Genomic DNA, 7,345 nt, shown 5'->3' on the forward strand with positions numbered 1-7,345 from the left:
TTGGTTTTTTAAGAATGTGGAATTCCCTCTCCCAAGGCAAGCTGGCCCCCATCCTGCAATTTTTAGTCCTAAAGAGTTGGCTATAGGTGCTGAGAATTTAAGTGACTTGACCCCCGAACCCAAGTCATCATGTCTTGGCTTCTCAAGCCAAGTTTTCTCTTGTAAGGACTTAATTGAAGGTTCAGGATCCCTTTCAAAAATAGCAACTTTTATAAGCCCAAATCCTTGGAAGTCAAAGTAATCGGTCTATATTCTTTGCTTATATAAAGTGTATGGAAGGGTGCGTGGTTTTTTTTTAAAGTCTTTGTACATTCCAAGAGAAAATGAAGATAAGACCACCATAAGGTGGAGTTTTTTAAAATTAATTAATTATTAATCTTTAAATTTACTGTTTCTTCATGTTTAATATTTCTTTTAAATCCTGACTACATAACTTTTTGTAAAAGAAGAAAAAAATATGGGGAAGAAGAAAAAGGTCTAAGTCCTTTTTAAAAGAATGAGTCTTCATTCAATTATTTTTACCAAGTTATTCTTATGTAAGACTCAATTCAAATAATCTCAACTCTTAATTCCAATTTTTAAAAAAAAGTCTTAATCCAACCACCTGTAGGTTGCCTTGACTCACCAAACAATCTAGCAAATATTTTATTGAAAGGTTGAATTCTTAAAACAAATACTTTCTGGAGTTCTTATATTTCCAATGATAATTCTACCTGCTAGGAAATCTGTCTGTAGCCTCAACTGTCTTTAAGTAAGGGGGCATAGGAAATCTCTAGATATTTCTCCTACTACAGAAAGGAAGTGCTCTTTTTATTTCTTTCACCCTTTGTATCTGGGATAAGTCTATCTTAAAGATCTTTGATATCTCTACTCTGTCCTGGAAAGACACTGAGATTGCATGCAATTCTCCAGAGAGTATAGTAAATGTACTGGCAATAGAAAACAGTGAAGGGGGTAAATGTGTTCAGCTGTGCACCTGCCGCCCTCAGAGCAGGTGCACTCCTCTCCCCTTTTAGCTTCCCCAGTTAGAATAGAGTGGTACACTGCATAAGTTTATACAGCTCCCAGACTTGTTTCACAATGAACCTCTTAATATCCCTAAAGGAACAGGCCCCTAAAAAAAAGTCAAATTACTCCCTGTTCCATATAGAGATGGAGGTGGGAAACAAACATAGCAATGAATATTATAATTAAGGTTTCAAAATAACCATTATTGTAATCCTATTTCAGTTCCTTGTTGCATTCTGAAAGAGAAAAAATATATATATATTTAAAATTAAAACTTTCCATGTTGGGTTTCAGACCTTAAACAAACACTATGCTAATTCAGTCCATCCTTTTTTTAATACTTGCTTGGGAAAACATTAACCTTCTACTTTAAAAAAAATCCTGAAATTATTTAAAACTATGGGAATAAAAAGGCTTTCTCTTACAATCATTCCTGAACCAAATAGGCTAGAAAAATTCTATAAAGTTGAAATTTTGAATTCAACAATAAAACTTGTTAATATTTAAAATTTTCCACTATAAGACTATAAGCCTGACACTGAAAAAATATCAGTATATTAAACAATTTCCCTAGAGAAACTGCATTATAGTATAAATGGGTTAAATATTTAACTTGGAAATACAGAATACTTGTGTTTGTGTTTATTGTAACATTTTTTTTCTAAAAAAAAAAAAGGATATGAAGTTATACAAAAATTACAATATAAAGTGATCTCCATGTGTTTAAAAGTTTAAATGTTGGCAAATACAAATGCAAAACAAAAATATTTCACATATAGAACTTCTGTGGTCAAGAAAGACTGTATATCAACAGCCAGTTAACTGATAAAAGTTACATACTATTTTTAATTGACTACTTTCCACTATAATTAAGTGTCACTTGACAATTTTAGTTAATAATGAAAGGAAAGTAATTAACCTCCAGTAAATCCTGGAATAGGTCAATACCAAAGAAAAAAGTTTTGACAATAAAATGAGAAGTTTACATATTTTATCATCTGCATGAGATTTAGGAAAAACTGCAACACAACACCTAGGACTGTGTCTAATACAAAGTTGGTGCTGAATAAATTGCTTATTGATTAGTTGATTAGATGAGTTTAATCCACAGATGGAGTTTCATATGTAAGTGCCACGTATAGAGTAAAAATTTAAATGGTTTTACATATGTAAAATGTAAATTGAATAAATACTAAATGACCTACACTTACTAACCAATTTTCCCCCAGAGGAGTATTTTCAAAAAAAAACCTGATTTAAGAGGATTCTGATCCTTATTGTAAAATGCTAGACATATTTTTAAAATTTCATTTATTTAATTTACCTTTATTTACAGAACAAGAATGGGAATAAAAACATAAAATCTCATTCACCTTCTTAGCAAACAAGCATTATAAATAATTTCTCTTACTCTCAAACAAAAGTTTCACGAGTTCAAAAAAAAAGCCCATTGGTTTATTGTCTTATATCCTGTATCTCCCAAATGAAAAATTGTAGTGGCTTTTACATTAAGAAGATTTTTTCCTCTTCAGATTTATCAGGAGAAATAATTACCTAGGACTTTGATACACTGATAATTTCCATTTTTAAAATACAACTTCTTGAATATGCTTTGTGTATATTTTAAATTGCATTTTAAATAGTGGATGATGTTTTGGCACTGACAGTTCTCAAAAGTAGGTCAAAAGATTTATCTAAACTTGGGAAAAATCAATTGAGTTGAAATCTAGTCTATGAAAGTTTTAATCAACAGGTTAAAATTTGTAAATAATTAGAGCTTAGTAAAACAATACCTTAGCTTTAATATAGATAAGCAATTGACAGTTATGTGTAAATATTTAAGGTTAGGGTAGAGAATTACTTGGTTTGCCGTCCAAAAGGGGCAATTTTTTTTTTTTAAGGAAAGATCCACATACGCCATAGCTGAGTTTATCAACATAAATTGAGAATAGACATTTAACAGTCAAATTAATGGACCTAAAATGCATTTGTGGTGAACTCACAATGAATAATAAATAAACACGTGATTTAAACAAGTCTCAAACTGGATGTGATGGAAGTCTGACAGCACTCTAAAAATCAAGGTGCTCAAACATTTCATCTGAGAATTTTGCAGGCACCCAAAGTGTAGATTTGCCGAGAACTTTTTTTTTTTTTTTTTTTTTTTTGTCTAGTAAGTGCTTAGATAGAAGTAGAAACTTAAAAGGTAAAGCTTACTTAGTTTTGTTAAGTGTGATAATCCCAATTGTCAAAGAGTATTAGAGATGGGGACAAACGTGGCTAACTAGAGATGAACAGATAGAGGAATGTACCTGTACAGGTTTTTTTCTTTCCAAAAACTCGCGATTGAAGTCATTATTTTCAACCTCCAAAAAAGTCCATATTCACGTTGATCTCCAACCCGAATAATTTCGCTTCCAACTTCCACTAAGCACTGATGGAAATGTACTAGAGGTGTGTTATATGTTCCCATATGACGACATGAAACGTGATGATGCCTGAAGGCAAGAGAAACTATTGCTCTGCCCTCTGCAAAGGCAAGCACTGCTAAAACGCACACGTGTTTCATTTTTTCCAAAGTCTGTCTCGAAATGCGAATGGGTGCTTACTGTGAATGTTGTCTCCTCTCCCCCGCCCCCCCCCCCAAAAAAAGAAGCGTTTTAATGTTTTATTACAGTCTAAACTCAAACCTTGCATTCCCAGGTCGGAAAACACTGGTCATCTGAAACTTTCGAGAAAGAGTGAGAGAGAGAAGAGAGATTCAGAGACAGACACAAACAGACACAAAGGGACAGACACACAGAGACAGAGAGAGAGACAGACAAATGGAAGAGAGAGAGAGAGAGAGAGAGAGAGAGAGAGAGAGAGAGAGAGAGAGAGAGAGAGAGAGAGAGAGATGGAGGGGAAAGAGAAGGAGTGGGAGGGAGAGAGGAAAAAACTGAGACAAAGACAGACAGAAGCAGAAAAGGAGGAGGAGGAGGAGGAGGAGGAACAGGAGGAACAGGAGGAGAAGGAGAAGGAGGAGGAGGAGGAGGAGCAGGAGGAGGAGGAGGAAGAGGAGGAGGAGGAGGAGGAAAAGAAGAAGAGGAGGAGGAGGAGGAAGAGAAGGAAGAGGAGGAGGAGGAGGAAAAAAGAGGAGGAAGAGGAGGAGGAGGAGGAGGAAGAGGAGGAAAAGAAAGAAGGAGGAGGAGGAGGAGGAAGAGAAAGAAGGAGGAGGAGGAGGAGAAAGAAGGAGAAGAAGGAAGAGAAAGAAGGAGAAGGAGGAGGAGGAGGAGGAGGAGGAGAAGGAGGAGGAGGAGGAGGAGGAGAAGGAGGAGGAAGAAGAGGAGGAGGAGGAGGAGGAAGGAAGGAAGAAAGACAAACTTCTATGTATGTTGTGAGCTGGACAGAATCAGAAAAGGGAAAAGGAGAGAGGACAAGAAAGAGGAAAGAAGAGGAGAGGAAAGGAAAAGAACAGAGGAGAGGAGAGGAGAGGAAAGAAGAGGAGAGGAGAGAAGGGAGGAAAGGAGACGGGGAGGGGAAGAGAGGGGAGAAGAGATAGAAAGGAGGGGAGGAGATATAGGAGAGTGGAAGGGGAGAGGAGAAAGTGGAAGCGAGGGTAGCGGACAAGACAGGACAGGAGAGCAGAGGGGAGAGGACTAACTGGACCGAGAGAAGAAACCTAACTTTAAAATCTCGGGAGTGTTGGAAAGCTTTCCCAAAAGTTAAGATATCTTCCCTGTTAGGCACTTTCCTTTTTCCACCTGTTTATCTGTACAGGGCAAGAAAGGCAAAGCTGAAGATTACCAGATCAGAAAATAACTGCGCAATTGAGATAACTCCAGCCTATCAAGTCCCTATTGTTCTGAAATCCCTAACGGGTTCCCTCCAAATAAAGAGAATCGGTGCGGGCCTCTTTCCCCTTCTCTAAGTCCTGCCCTAAAGCGGCTCAATCTATTCCTAAATTATATAAGAATTTCCCACTGCACACACGCGCCGGCGCCCGCCCCCTTGCAGCCCCCAGGCCCCGGCTCCTCACTGGAAGCCCCCGAGGGCCACTCCACCGCACGGGGGGCGTCCCGAGAAGGGTGGGCCGGCCGCGGGGGATGGGACTTCCCGCACTGGAGAAGGCGGGGGTGGGGAGGGGAGGAGGGAGAGCCCGGAATGCGTGTGCGTCCGGGCAGACGGGGAGCTGCATGATGGCGGCGCTGCGAGTCCGGGGGCAGCTGGCTGTGGCAGCTCCCGCCGGCTTTGTAAAAGGGCGGCTTCACGGCCCGGCTTTTCCCTCATTGCACCCCGGGGCCCTAGGGCTCTGGGAATAACGGGGGGGAAGGAGGAAGACGTTATTTTCCCTCTGCGCCTTCCTTAACTTTCCCCTGAAGTCGAAAGTTTTTTCGGGGACTAGGAAGAGAAGACCGAGCGAAGGGAACAGGGCTGGGGGCAGGAAGGACCAGGTTTACGTTGCTGGAAACCGACTTTGGCTCCTTCAGGAAGGGCAACAAAGTAGGGCGGGGGAGGATGGGAGAAGAAAGGGTTTCGCTCCCTAGCGCTAGGATTTCTCTCCCTGTGACTCGCGGCCATCCAAGGAAAAAAGCGCAAGCATTAGATGGCGTGGGGAAAGCCAACCTGGCTGGGCCCGGGCCGCAGCCGCTAGGAGCCAGGCAGTGCCAGCTCCCGCTTGGTTCTCCCCGGCCGCTGTCACCCGGGCGGCCTCCGAGCTCCGCGCCGCGGCAGCTTCCCCAGCTTTGGGGGCTTCGTGTTGGGGAGGAAATGCGACTTTCCTCCTTCCTCCCAACTCTGCACGTCTAGCGGGGCCCACGGAACCGGGGGGAAAGGGGGGGAGGCGAAGGGAGGGCAGGACCGGGGACGAAAGAGAAGCACAAGAGCTGTGACACACCCGTCCAAGGAGATGAGGGTCTTAAGGGTCCCCTTCCCTCCAGATGTGCGTGCCCTGCTTTATTTCGTACCTGGGGAGCAGTGGGAGGGAGGGCAGAGACAACAGCTCTGCCCGGGGCCCGGCTCCCCCACCCCGGGCCTCCGGCTCAGGCTCAGGCCGCCCTCCTGGGGCGGAGAAAGACCTTGAGCGTGGCACTTCCGAAGGCGGCCGCCGGAAAGCCCCAGGCCGCTCGGGGGGAAAGGGAGGGGTGGAGGCTCCCGAGGGGGCAGGTGCCTCCCCGGGCCCGGGAAACTCCCGAGTCAGACTCCGAGGGGTGTTCCCGAAGTGTCCGGGCGAGCGGAAGCCGAGGGCCGGAGGAGCCGGCCCAACAGAAGCCGCTTGTGATCGCTGCCCCGGAGGCTGGCCAAGTGGCCAGCGGGAGCGGGCCCTCCTGCCGCCCGATTTTCCTTCACCCTACGCCCACCCTTCCCCCTTCCCCAAAACCTTGTCCCCAGAGCAGAAGAAAGCTTGGTCTGGGGCCCGGGGAAGGGAGAAAAGGGATAGCAACAGTCTTTTGGTCTTTGGAAAAGCAAGAGGTGCACTTGTTTAAAAACAACCGGTTCTTTTAGAGGAGTTACAGTCCTCTTCCAAGGGACATAGCCCACAGCTTTGAGCCTGCGGCCGAGGGAGGGAGGGAAGGAGCGAGGGGAGGTCAGGATTCAATTTGTAAAGAAAAAGAAAGAGCATTCTAATGCTGTTCAGTGCGCATGTGCGGGGTCTTAAATATTTAATTTTTTTTTTTTTTTTTTGGACGTGCGTTGTTGCTACGTTAAGCCCCAACTGAAAACTTTATTATTTGGTGAAGAAAAATCGATCGCCTCCTCTCTCTCCTGGTAAATTTATCTCCAGTATGCAAAGGCAAAGCTTCTGAGAGTTCTACTGAACTCATCCTCAGAAATGTCAAAAGATCAGGTACCAATAACTCCTTGCCTGTCCTCCCCATCCCCGCCAGCCGCTTGTTCACTCCTTCCTCGGCGAAAGAAGCGGGGTTCAAGTATTTCTAAAATTATACCAAAATCTACTAGAACTTGCAAGTTTCTTTCTAATTTTTTTCAGAAGTAATGCTTTTACCTTAACTGTTGCGCTAACTCCAAAACATGAAGTCCTCCCTCCACTATTCTCATTTCTAGCGACTCCAAGGGAAATGACTAAAGAAATGATGTATATGTTGATTATTGCTCTTCACCCCACTCCACTCCCAGTCCTACACCTAGAATTGAATGTTTAAAATGTTACTTCATTCCAAAGCAAACTCACATTTGGTATTTAAAAGGGTGAAAACATGTAATCTCTCTTTGGGACAATATGTAAGTAAAGACTGATGTGGCACAAAGGTTTTCAGAGGTCAGTGTGATGACTGACTTCACAGATTTTGGCTTGCTGTTGTCAAAGGAAAGGATTATGGATCTAAAAGTGTTGTTG

The 7,345-nt window shown here is 43.1% G+C and overlaps 1 protein-coding gene across 2 annotated transcripts in view; it reads right to left on the reverse strand.

The window, feature by feature from the left end:
- SPAG6 (sperm associated antigen 6) overlaps positions 1 to 6,056 on the reverse strand; it is an 83,209-nt gene extending 77,153 nt beyond the window's left edge. Inside the window, exon 1 of one of the 2 annotated variants that reach the window (XM_012551247.3) lies at positions 5,955 to 6,056. The gene's annotated coding sequence lies outside the window, so the exon portion shown is untranslated. Of the gene's footprint in view, positions 1 to 3,320; positions 3,420 to 5,954 lie in introns of those variants that run through there. The other variant, XM_023505085.2, reaches the window with a different exon arrangement.
- Positions 6,057 to 7,345: the final 1,289 nt, after the last annotated feature.

Source organism: Sarcophilus harrisii, chromosome 5 (assembly GCF_902635505.1).
Source record: "Sarcophilus harrisii chromosome 5, mSarHar1.11, whole genome shotgun sequence".
NCBI lineage: Eukaryota > Metazoa > Chordata > Mammalia > Dasyuromorphia > Dasyuridae > Sarcophilus > Sarcophilus harrisii.